Source organism: Halyomorpha halys, unplaced genomic scaffold (genome assembly GCF_000696795.3).
Source record: "Halyomorpha halys isolate HHAL.00 unplaced genomic scaffold, Hhal_1.1 Scaffold595.1, whole genome shotgun sequence".
Taxonomy (NCBI): domain Eukaryota; kingdom Metazoa; phylum Arthropoda; class Insecta; order Hemiptera; family Pentatomidae; genus Halyomorpha; species Halyomorpha halys.
In genome coordinates, this window is record NW_027112496.1 from 202,793 (window position 1) to 216,825 (window position 14,033).

Below are 14,033 nucleotides of genomic sequence, written 5' to 3' on the forward strand. Positions count from 1 at the left end.
TATTAAAACGCAATGTATATTTAGAAAATATTCATTATACAACCAATTTTTAATCAAGTTCAAAAAACGTAAACCTCCATTATTATGAAATTGTAAGTGACATTAATATATAGGTTTTGAATATTGTCAATACATAATTTTTAAATATTGAATAAATTAATGAAATATAATCGTATAAAAGATAAACATAAAAAAAAAAAATTAAAATATTTAGAAATGAGATAAATGTTGGTTCAATTTAATAGTCACATATTATTTAAATTGTGTTAATTATAAATAAAAAAATATAAAATTATTAATAACATTGATAAATAGTAATGATGGATTATATTAAGAATTAGAAATTGTTGATAACAGAGTCCTAACATAGTGAAGGTAGGTTTTTTTATAAGAGTGTGATAACAAATAAGAAAATTGTTTAATAGTTTATAAAATAAGAGTATAAAAATTTCTAAAATAATTGTTATCTACTTATTATTTTAGAAATTTATAATAATAAAATGTTGTGATATTATAAATAGAGCCGTTTTTAAAGATAATACGACTTGTGCATTAAAGCCTGCACAAGATTTAAATCTTGGATAAATCCATTTAAAGTGTGATAGTGCAAATATAGTGGTACTTTGATGAGTGAAATGTAAAAAATAAAAGGTTTGATTATTTTAAGGTCTTCTTGATAATGGTCTGAAGGCCGAAACATCGGAGAAAAATAACGATATTGAGGGAAAAGGATCAAAAAGAAATTAGTGCTTTTATTTTAACATAACTATGTGTATACATATAAACATATCTTTCCATCTTAAAGAAAAAATGGATTCATTTTTGTTTTTTAACTATTGAATTAACAAATGTCATTTCACTTCTTATAATTTATTAAGTTAAAGAAAAATAACGGCTTACCAATTTTCGAAACAAAATTTTAATGATATTAAGTAAGCATATTGTATAGGTAATTTCTAAAACTTACCACAGCCATGAATAGTGTCGTATTTCTTTTGTACATGTTTTTTCACCTTGAATCTGACCTTGAGCAAAAAAAAGTCGAGCTAAGAGTTCATCGAGAAGAAGTTACAACGTGTCTGAGATAAATAATAATAAAAACTGATGTTGAAAATAATTCCTTGGTCAGAAATAAACAACAAACCGCCGAAGCTCGTACAGTTTTCGAAGTTGCTAAAGATCATTACCATAGCTAGGCAGGATTTCTGTAATCATTATTTATTCAAGAAACAATCAACTTAAAGAGTTTCTATTTAAACAGCTAAAGTTTAGATAACACGGTGTAGGTCGCCTTTAGTACAACAACAAATATATTAACATAAAGGAGAAAATTTACCTCAAAATTGATATTACTGTGGATGGATTATTATTTTTTATTATGGATTATTGGAAGGATGGACGAAAATGATATATGTTTTTTTTTCCAAAAGGTTACTTTTTAAATTTTGCAAAACTGTTTCTTATTACTGACAATTTAATATTTGACACTTGCTTTGTGCTAAGGATGCTTGCCATTTCAGTACTTATAAAGAATTACGTCAGAACAACATTTGTAAATTGTTCAAATTTATTCCATGAAACTTACCATGTGCTCCGTCCGTTCATCGGTCGACAAAATAGTCCTGAGTAAGTTAATCAAAAAATATACATGTTTTTACACCAAGCAAAAACTATTTGTTTATATCCCGAAGTAGTTGTTTCACTATGGTACGTAGTGTCAAGAAATCCAAATGAAACGATAGTCACAAAAAATATTTGTAATGTATATATTTTTATTGGCACTAATAAAATGCCTATGTTATTAGCATTATTTTTTTTTTCGGAATATAGACAATGTAAGAATACAAAAGAAATTAGTTAGTAAAATAATTCAATAAGAAAATGGAATATCCGTCATTTCCAAATTAAAGTTAATATGTCAATTAAGCTAAAAAAAAATAGAGTTCTTCTGTTAATTGATGATGAGCAAAACGTTTTTGAAAAAAAAAAAAAAACCTAATATTTACTCTTACAGTGTAGCCGTGATTCAATTCCTGTGGGTTTTGGAGCCCTTCTGGGGGCTCCCAGCTTTTAGCTTTTTTTCTCTCCTATATTACTTTTTTTTTTCATTTAGTTATTGTTATTGTTTAATAGAAACGCATGGTTACCCATGGAAAATAATTATTTATTTTACTTTTCGTCATCTTTCCAATGTTTTTGGAAACAAGTTAAATGAATACACTTTAACCATACATAATTTTATAATTTTTTTTTTTTTGACACGCTCACACGTTGCTGGAAGAGCATCCAAGCCCAGCACGAAACCATGAAATGTTTTGAAATAATTTTGTAAAAAAAAAATCTTCTTAAATCGTGTAGTGAGTGATCATGATTACTGATCTAGAATGATTATGTATTATTTAGTAGTACAATTGTTTCATGGTATCAATATTTATGATTTTTGTATTATTATTTAATACTCCCCTCTCCACCCCACCCACAAAAAAAAATTATTTCCAATTATGTTCATGTCAAAAGTACATTAATTTTTATTGAACAGTATTAAAAAATAATAAATATTTGCTCATACATTATTCTGTCTCTTGGGCTTCGGCATGACAGCAGTATCAAATCGGGTTTTCTAGGACACGTTGTAAAGCTTTACGAAATACTCTAACACATTAAACCCCTGACGGGACAGAAATAGATCCTGTTTATTTAGTCTCTTAGTTGTCTCTCTGTGTTAAAAATAGGTTGAATGATTTTATTCGTAATCCCGGAAAATGTACTATAAATAAGTCCTAATCCTCAATTACTAGCTTTGCAAATATTTTAAATTTCTCTTTTAATCGTAATTCCTTCCACTTTTTATGTAATTCGGTTCTGTCAAAAGGTGGAATATATTTCTTAATTTAAACATATTATGCCGTCAACTTGAAATATCTGTTTTTATAATCTGCTAGCAATGAACAATGTCTTAAATGAAAGTTGTTAAAATAATAATAACATATTTATATATTTTTAAAGGAATTTTTCATTCAACATTAGTTTCCATTATTCTTGTTTTGTGGCTTTCTCTTCCCTATACTAAGCCTTTTGCACTAACTGGTATTAATGACCTATGTTTCTTTATAGACAAAAATAAAGACTTGTACAATCAAATCACAATGTATAAAGTCTTAATTCTAAGACTATATTAAAACTAAATATATATAATAGTTACAAATACCCTTAAATAGCATCAAGGAATGCCTTAAATAAGGAAGGAAGCAAGGTCTGCTAAGGGCGGGGGTTACAATATTAGCCGGGGAGCCGACGGCCAGGGATACAATAAAGGGGAGGGATCCATCCAGGATCGCTCCACTGGTGGATTATTATAACATTCCGGAGGAATGAGTAGAGAATTTCTCTGTAAAGAATTTAACTCTACAGGAAAGTCTTTCTTCCTTCACCTATGCTCAGGAATATTTGCTTCACATTAAACACGATATCTAATTAGTAGTCTTCTTCCTGATTGCTCCACGGTTACTCAGCCAGGACGCAATGAAACATTGTTGAGCACGTGGTTGCTCATGGGCTGATTCAAAGGGATGTTTTTACTGAGGGTGTGATCAGTATCTATTTAAAATATTGTGATACCTTAATTACGTAAGTCACATGAACTATGTGGGTAGGATAATAAGCTCCGCGCCTCTTTCATCTTCCAGAGTTATCAGGTTTTGGTCGGATTTAGCGAATATGAAAAATGGATAAATTATTTTCAGTGAATCATAAAAAGCAAATCATTCTTACCTGAGCCCAGTGGTTTTTTCCACACCTAAAAATAAATTCTATTTTAGGAACTTGCACTATTTGGCCCAGATCAAAGAATCAATAACTTCTAATGGTATTTCTAGTGAAATTAGCGTGACGATTGAGACTCAATCGATAAGGGCAGTAATGAAATGTATTGTAAAAGAATAATCCCGTATTTTTTTCATGGCTTTTCCTAACCTTTAAATAATGTTTATAAATAATTGAAGCAAAGCTAGGCTATTTCATTTAACAGTTGTATATACCATGCTTAAGATTCGTTATCTAAAAACTTGACAAGCCTATTTTAGCAGCCGGGATGGTATCACTTAACTTGTATTTACTGGGTGGAGGTATAAAATCTGTTTAGTGTCATCTAGTCATCTAAATTTTTCCAGTCTACTAATCCCTCCAATTCTAGTAGAAATTAAAGGAAGTTTATTGGTGAGGAAGGCTTGCAACATTTCTTCGCCCAATAACTGTGTTTATTCCGACAGTTTAGAAAACCCTTGTAGAGCATTTGTGCGGGTGGAGGTGTTATGTGACCTTTAAGCTAAACTAAAGATTTTAACTTTGAAGTATATTTTAAATTATTCTTTCTTCATAATTTAATTTTAATAAATCTAAAATTTTAGTATTTTTCAGTTAGAAATTGCATTTTAAGGCTAAATTAAGAATAAATATAAATTAAATTAAATTTTCAGAGATTCACATCTTTATAACACAAAACCCATATCCACTCAAGACTTCGACTTTTTAACAAAATATTTTATAAACTAGTAATAATTTGTAGTATAAATTTAAAATGACTTAATTATTGTTAGATTTGACATATACTCCATCGTTATTAAACTAGAAAAATGGATATTTTCTATTTTGGTTAAGTTTTATGTTTTTTTATATATTTTTTTGTTACTAGATCGGTCTAGTATATAGATATTATGATAATATGATTTTCATTTATAATTGATAATGGGGTTTAGTTTCGTGAAAAGACTCCTCAAACTATTCACAATCTTATAATTATTAAAAACTTATAAATAATAAAGATAATTTTTTTTATAATTAAAATAATTATCATAATAAAAATACATAAACAAAGAGTTCTTACCTACAAGGGATCACTGCTCTGGAGCGCGTAATACAATTAAAATATTACAACAACATCTGGACTAATACAAGTCTTACAGCCTTCCTTGGAATTTTGAAAAATACATTTTAAACGACCGTAGTATTGTGGACATGGATTATACAAAAAACAAGTGTGTAATGCTACAACCCATAAAGGGACAAGGGTCAGTACATTGTGAAGAAATTCCGTTTGAACAACGGTTGTGCAAGGAGGTGATGTTTTAATAATCACACTCATTTTTCATTTAATAAACGCTCATTGAAATAATACTATTTGCCACTCTCAAGGACAATACGAATTAGTTGCAAGTACTAATCATGACTTGTATCTATATTATATAAAAAAAAAGTAAACAAATAGTTATGATAAAAATAAAATGAAATAAATAATTGGGTAATAATAAGTGGATGGTAATTACTGTAAAATAATACACCACCATAATAATATACCAAACCTACGCAAGATTAGCAATGTTTTATCCTATTACCAGTAGAAATTCTTGATTAAAAACAGATATAGCCATCCTTATCTACAAAAACATATTAAGGTCATTATTGAGGTACGAGTGTAAATTCTGGGCAGCGGCATCCATACGAAAAGAAAAAAATGCAATCATTCATAAAATAAAGTCCTAAGAATCACGGTAGATTCTCACTGGTTTATAAGAAACAGCCAACTATATCGAGAACTACTAGCGATATCAATAGATGATTTTATCAAAGAATGATTCACAAAGTTCCAATTCTAGCTACAGGCAGTTAAACCACATCTCAAAGACTGAAGTCCAGGCTGCTGAAAAATATCCTGCTAAAAGCTCTATAATAATTTATTTATATTTTGATTGTTATTATTTATTTTAATCTCTCTTTTCCTCAAATAATTTTTCTGTATAAGTCTATTACATATTTTATTTATTATATATGTTTGTTTTTGTTTTTTTCATTCTTTAGTCACATAACTATTATTATTTTTCTTTATTATATTTGTAAATATTTAGATGTTTCTTCTGCACGACATTATACCTCCTCACTATTAATGATAAATGTTAAAATAACGATGCAACCTGTAGAATATATAAGAATATATATATTATGATTATATAAAGAGAAATAAAATAATATATATATACATCGTAAGTAAACGTAGACGGATAAACGATCACGCTCAATCGCCAGATTTTTCCTCAATTATGGGTAACCCATAACGGGTCTAGGACTCCCAAAAGTACAGAGCTAACTCACGGCTAAAAATAAAGAACAAATAATATCTGCCACAACCAGTCTCGAATCCGGATCCAAAAGATAGTGACATAGCGTCTTACTCACTTAGCTCCCTACTCCCGGTTATCAACCCCTAAACCTTTATATGAGATGTAATACTGCATAGAATTTCATCATGCCTTCTTTATTAAACAGTTCGCATCTTTAAAGTCAAAACCAGTAAGAACAGTGTGTTTTCCATCACACAGCAAGCAACGGAATCCGGCTGGTTTCCGGTGAGAAGCGGAAGAGACAGGAACGGAAGTCTGTGTAATTGGTGTAATTATCGACGATTCCTGAGCGGTGGATGGTCTAATGAAGGAAGCTGTGTGTTGAGTTCCACCGGCTCTGAAAATAGTTTTTAGTGTCAAACCGTGTTCTGCCTCTAAGTTGGTTTACATTTAGTCTATTATTAATTCTCCAGAGCCCAGAATCATTTAAATTCAGATTCAGGTACAAGCTTCTCAAGTGGTTTATCGTGTAGGCAAACTCCCCTGCGATACCTAACATTAGCGCTGAAATACTAATGGAATAAATTTTACCCTCCTACAGCAAAAAAAAAATACAGCGGACTCTACGATCTTCCTTGGTTTTAATTAATTCGGATTAGCGAAAATTTAACGGGAAAAAGAACAATTCATAAATAAGAAATCAATTTAAAAACAAAATTTATAAATTTATTTACATAAAAATAGTTTCATAATAATTAAGCAATTAGAAATATATTTTTAAAACTATTTTCTTGTGAAATGTATTTCCTTAGAACTCATAGGTTATTATTTTTGATTAGCGTAAAATACCATTAACTACACAATATTGCTCTGAAGAATAATGAAAAGGTTAATTATACCAGCCAATAAAGACATTGAAAAAATAAATAAGCTCCAAATTTTAATATATATAGCTTAGATTTCATTTTAAATAAAAAGGGTTGATATTTTTATCTAGACTACTTAAGCCTTATCACGTAATATGTTGATAATACGGTTTTACATACATAACATCAAATCACCATTTTTTATTTTATTAATCCGAACCATTCTATTATCCGAGCCACCCGGATAATAGAATGGTTCGGATTAGCGAGAATCCATTGTATTTACAATTGCCGTCCAGGCAATTTGGGCTCTCTACATCTTTTCTTAGTAAAGGAGATACAGGTTTTTGTGTGAACCTCATTCCCACAAAGTGGTGTTTTGAATTCCTTCGTTCATTTCTGATTTTTTTTGTTGACAAATTGAAAGTCTAGAAAATTTTATTCTTTTTTTGGCCCTCATCTTGAACCTTTTTTTTTAAATAATTCTTGTGCAGTATCAATTTACATTAATTTTCTATTCATTTAATTTTTTTTTAACTGAAAAAGATTATCTTCTTTTTGAATAGGAATAAATAACAAAATTATGCCCGAAAAGCATATTTTCAGTTATTTTTCCCATGTTGTTATTGCTTAATATCATTATTTTTTTTTTATTCCCTCTCTCCTGATCATTTCTGATATGGGAGCTATTCTACTATTCTACAGATAAAATTCTAACTGCCCAGCTCGCTTTATTAATAATAGCTAGTTATAATTGTTATTAAATTTGTCAGGCAAATGAAAATCAATTATTTCTTACAGAAGATTACGTTGCTATTGTTAAACAGATGCACTTAAAATTTTCTGAATTTATTTAAATTGATATTTTCTAAGTTTTAGAAACTTTTTACTTCCACCTACGATCTTATTATATCACACAATACATATTCTTTTATTATATACGTGTGAAATTGATTTCATAGTATTGACGGACTCAAAAGTGGATTTACAATATGTTTGTGAATCGATATAGATGTACTTTCATAATTCCTATCTATGTGAATTTTTAAGTAAAAATTTGTCAACTTACAAACATCAACAAGTAAATGCAGTTTTGAGCCCACCAACACTATAAAGTCAATTTCACAAAGTTTACTGTTGCCTCATTATTATTCCGGACGACATGATGTATTTAATTGTGTTTTAATGAGGTGATTTAAATTCATTTTATGACGTAATTAGAAGAAAATTTCAACAGTGTCAAAGGAAACTTCTATCTCTCTTCCAGGAACGTCTTTAAAGCAGGGCTAGGATGAGGTATCATCTCATGTCCCCAGGAGGGCATCCACATTGCTGATTCACGTCTACATTTAAACAGAATAAATAATTATCTATCACAGCCAGTCCTGATAGTTAGTAACCCAGCTCCTTACTCACTGAGCTGCACCGCTTCTTGTTCTTCACAGTTATCAAAATTTATATAAAATTACTTTACGGTTATTTAGATGTGACAGTAACAGTTTATATTGTACATAAGATAGTTGATAGCAGGAAAATCGGGGAAAAGAGTGGTATTAATAAACATTCTATTTTATTCACCATTCTGACTATCTTTTTGATTAATAAAATTTCATATTTATCGTGTTAAATAATTTTCAACTCATTGCTTATAAATATGTACATATTTCATTTTTCGAAAATCTCAGGTTTACTAACAGATATTTTTTTGGTGACCTTGTTTTTTTTGTTATAGAAAAAAAAATCAAAACTTTGCAACCAAAATGTAGGATCTTGCAGCTTTGTAGTATATCTTAAAAAACTAACAAACATAAGATGTAGGCAATTTTTCATTTTAATTTCGCCATGAATGATTTTTAAAAAAATAGATAGTTTTGCTAACATTTTGATATTTTTTTTATTAACCTATTTTCTTTTTTATTAACTAACCAAAGTCCGACTTAACAATGTGTAGTCCAGTTAAACTAGGACAAAATAAAATTGGGGACAATTTGGTTGTAGTTGTGAAATTTGCTCTGCTCCAGTTTTTTGGGATTTTTGGTCGAATCCGAGGTTTGATGATAGATATTTTTTCGGTAACCTTGTTTGTTTAAAATAGAAAAATAACTAATAATAAACTTATTTTTCTAACAAAAGAAATAACTATTTCCGAAAAATATCTGTTAGTAAACCTCAGGTTCGTGTTCAGCGACCCGAAAACTTGTGGAGAGGAAAGAAAAAAAATTAAACATAACAAAAACCATTCCCTTATTTTGTATTAAATTCACTTGACTATACTTGTTAGCCTAAAATTACTAAAAAGAATAGAAACAAGCATTTTTTTGGTTCTTCTTCTTGTTATTTCCGAATCCTTAACTGACTAAATAAATATTTCCTTACCTCATTAATTAAAAAATAGTACAAACATATTAATACTTAGCGTTAATAAAAAATTTTCTTTTTCAGGATCAGAAGATTTTAACTTTTAACGAGACACTTCACTGTCGGAGTCATTGCAGAAAAAGAGGGTAAGCAGATGATGTAGATTAAGCAATACCTTCCGCCTGGTTCACCTTGAAGGCTTATATATTGCATTCTAATTCTAATAGCATCTTCGTGCAATTTATATGCATTTTGCAAACGGTGACAGTAAACAACACGGTTTATATTTTATTTTATCTGCAATAAGAGGTTTTATTGATGCAAAAGCGGAAGATAGATCCAAATTTAGAAATTTTTGAGGAAAATCAAAAGAATGCATGATTCAGGTGATTTTATTTTATACACAATTATTGTTGAAACAATAGTTTTTTAACTACATCATAAATAGATTAGGCTATTTAAGAAATAAATAAATAATCAATTTGGATTTATCTCATTTTGAAGGGAAATAAAAAATCGTGATACTTCTTTCCGATTTTTAAATATTAATACTGAACATTTATAAAAAATAGAAACTGAAACGACAAAAAAGTAAATGGAATTTTATATCGATCAAGATGAATTAGGCCGCTAAGGGTTAAAACATGACAAGAAGAAGAATTGTATTTTTTTTACTTTTAACTTTTAATTTAATGTCAAAATAATGTGCATTATTGTGCAGTGAAAACCTAAAGTATGTAAAATTGTATATAAAAGACACAAATTCAGTAACTTTCACTTGATTGTGTAATTTTTAACATTAATGCGAACATAATCTCATTTAACCTTGTTTGAATTCAAATAAACTTCCTGAATACTTACATTTGTGCAAACCAACACAAAAATTTAACTACTTTGATTAAAAACCTATAATTTTCTCCATTATTAAAAAAGTAAATGGAAGCTTAATTTTTTTAACTTTAATTTTAAACTTGTTCGAACTACCACAATTGTATGATTTAGGAAAATTAATTAATGTGATATATACAAAGAAATATTAAAAAGGGCCGCACCGTGGCCCAGGGGTTAGGCACTAGTCTATCGTTCTAAGATCAGCGGGCGGCGCCGGTTCGAATCGGGTCTTGGAACGTTGACTTTTTCATTAAGTGGCAGTCCCACAAAATAAAAAAGACTGGGAATTTCCGAATTATTTTGTGTTCCAAGCTTCAATATTGTAATTTGATTTTTGTTAAATTAAATCTGAAATAACATAACTGACACCAAAATTTGTATACACAGGTTATATTTCTAGGAATATAGAATTTTAAATAAAATCTAATCTTTACATGCAAGAATACATTCAAAATAATATTTTTTTAAAATATATTTTAAAAACAAACCTCAATTGTATTACAGTGAGAGTCAACTTATGATTTCTTATTCTTATATTTGCCATCATTTCCAGTATATCGCGGCAATTACCGGATTAAACTAGGAGTCGTCAAGAATCAATTTAATTGAAAATTAGTATTGTTAGTTTCGCAAAATCAGTGCAACTTCTTGCAGAGAAGTCTCAAAATATAAATATAGCTGTACTAACACCAAAACGTTCTATTTCGTGTCATATAAAATTAGAATCAATAGAAAGCTCTTTTCATTATTCGAATTTCTGTCGAGGTTAGGCTAAATTTGAAGTTTCGGTCTTTAGTCATGATTATTAAAATTAATTGTTGCACAAGGGAAATAAATTTAATCTCTATCGCGATGCTATATAAGTCTTAACAAGGAACTTTACTTGCATACTATAATGTTTAATTTATACATCATGAATGGGGTCAAGGCCATTCATAAAAATAGACTTAACAACTTATTAACTATTAAGCTGAAAAGACTGGCGAGTCATTTTTCTGTTAGTGGTTTCAGTAGGTATATTTAAAACACTATGGGAGATTTGTGAATATTTAAAACGACTATTAGTCTGAGAGACCGTGAAAAAAATTGAAATTATATGATGAAAACATTGATAGCACTTATTTGGATCTTTATTTCATTACCATTAAAAAAATTTAGAATCTGCCAGTCAAATCATGCTTCTTTCAAAAATGGCGGGCATTTTAAAACGTTAAAAAATTAAGTTTTCATTCGAACGTCCATATTATTAAAACTACCTTCAACACTAGAAAGCCTGATACAACAACATTTAATGTAAAATAAATTTTCTAAGATATCAGCACTGAAAGAGCTATTTGTGTTCAATTGTTCCCGAGATTTACGTCTTTAGAAAGCAACATTTCATACAAAATGTTTTCAAAAATCAGTAGTTAGTGAATTTATTTTGGAAAATTTAGTTTTCAGGTATTGTATAGATGTTTATAAACACTTAAATTAAAGTTAGTTCAATGTTTATGACGTTTATTTTCGTAGGATTGTCCATGATATTTGCTAAGATAAATTGATTTATGGTTATTTGGACATAATTTCATGTGTAAATATCATGAACACTACCCACTACTACAAATATAAATGTTATAAACTAATTTATAGCACATTAAACTAGCTTTAGTTTTAGGGTTAATGGAAATCTGTTCTTCTAACAATTCCTTAGATGCACAAAATAAATTTAGTAACTGTTGATTTTTCAATACATCTTGTATAAAATGTTGCTATCTAATAAAACATATCTCGTAAACTATAGAACGTAAATGGATCTTATAGGGCTCATACTTCAGAAAATTCACACTACCTTAAATGATGTTCTATTAGGCTTTATATATTTTTTTAACGTTTTGAAAGATCCGTCATTTTTTATAGTAGCACTATCTGACTTGTTGACTGATTTCTTAATTGGCAATGCAATAAATATTTTAAAAATTTATATAAATATTTTTATTGGATAAAATTAATTTTTGCACGGGCTCTCGGACTATTTGAAATCGAACGTGCAGCCTGAATGGTTTACATAATAAATGAGGACGTGAGTCTCAAGATCTTGACTGATGAAATGATTTCCAAGAGGGCCGCTCTTCCGTTTAATGCTTACAAGAGGTCTAGTATTAACAGTTGATTGGTCCAAATGTGTCGTTTCCTATGACTCGGTTGTTCTGTAGTTGCATCCGCTTACGTCGTAGATGTCTCGAGGAAAAACAAAATTCTTATAAGATGTAGGTAATAGAGACTTTAATTGATTGTTTATAAAGTCGTAAATATACGTATTAAATTATAATTAAAAGAACTAATAAATCTATTTTACATGCTTACATAAACTTTCGTTACTTGTGTGTACTACGAAATAAATTTATTACTATGTTTCAACAAGGCTGCTCTAATTATAGGATTAGAGCTGTAATCAAACTAGTTACATAACATGACCGGTTGTGTAGTTCTTACTCCTGGGACCACAAATCAAAGAGGCAACATTTGAAGCCAAATTAGATTTACGATATCTATAAAACTAAAATGTTTTTCCAAATTGGGGAACTACAGTTCTGCCTTTTTGCTATACTTTTTTTAATAAAGAATTTTCCGTTAAGAATTTATAAACCTGTGTTCGTGAAATGTACATAAGCCTTTGACGGGAGTACAAATCAAAGCTCTGTATTTGACTCCAAGTTCCATCTAGCCCTTGATTTAACAAAACTTTAACATACCAAAGCGTTTTATTTTTTGTTCTACTTGTAGAAACATGGACATTATTATATATCAAAGATAGTTTCTATCAAAAGCAACCTTTCAATCCTCCCTGTCAACATTTGTCGTGTTGCCTTCTAAATTCCTTTTTTCTTGGGCTCCTTTCAAATAAACGATAAATAGCTAATGGCTGCGTTCAATTCTTTCTTTTAATCAATTTTATTTAAATGAAAACTCGAATAGAATAGTAAAAATTATCATTCATTTATATTATTAACAACACACTATCAACCAACAAAATCAAATAAAATAGTTAACATTTTCCTTCATTTATATTTTTTAAAACATATTATTCCCCAATAAAGTATAGAGGAGCACAAAAAATAAATCATTGTGTATTATTAAGTTGGTGTCGCTTGACGTTGATCAAATTCCTCTAATGGTTCCTCAGATATAGTATTTCATAAATTAAACATTTTTTTCCGAACAACTATAAATCAATATTTATTTAATTTATTTAGGCAGATATCATTATTCCTACTACCCCTTTAAAGATAAACGTGATAGGCTACTTTATAGCACCTTCTATTAGCTTTAGTTTTAGTGCTAATTGATATCTATACATTTGATGGTTCCTGAAATATAGATTTCCCAAAATAAATTTACCAACCAGTGATTTTATTATATTCCATTCATGCATTCATACATATTTTAGAAAATTTACACTTCTTTAAATGATGTTCCTTAAATAAGGTTTTTAGTGTTTTTGTAGTTTTAAAGATACGGAGCTCGGAATGAAAAATAATTTTTTTTTAACTTTTTGAAACAACCGCCAGTTTGTATTCCCTCTACTACTATACTTGGCTGACCTATCAATTTTGACTTATAACCATTCATAGTTTTCATAAATAAAATAAAATATTGTAGTGAATAAATTGATTTTTTTTCCTGCAGGGCTCTAGGATTAAAAAGGAAATCTAGTTGTTATAAAATCTGAAATTATAATTCATTAAAAGATTTTATATTAAAATTAAAAATTTAAACAACACCAACATAACATTTTCAACGAGTTCCGTTTCTCCGATCATTA

At 28.9% G+C, this 14,033-nt stretch overlaps 1 protein-coding gene across 2 annotated transcripts in view; it reads left to right on the top strand.

Moving 5' to 3' along the window:
* LOC106684619 (serine/threonine-protein kinase NIM1) overlaps nt 1-14,033 on the top strand; it is a gene marked incomplete at its 3' end in the record, with an annotated part of 166,384 nt that overhangs the window by 42,441 nt on the left and 109,910 nt on the right. The window contains 1 exon segment of one of the 2 annotated variants that reach the window (XM_014426804.3): nt 9,422-9,483. 2 annotated transcript variants of the gene reach the window in all.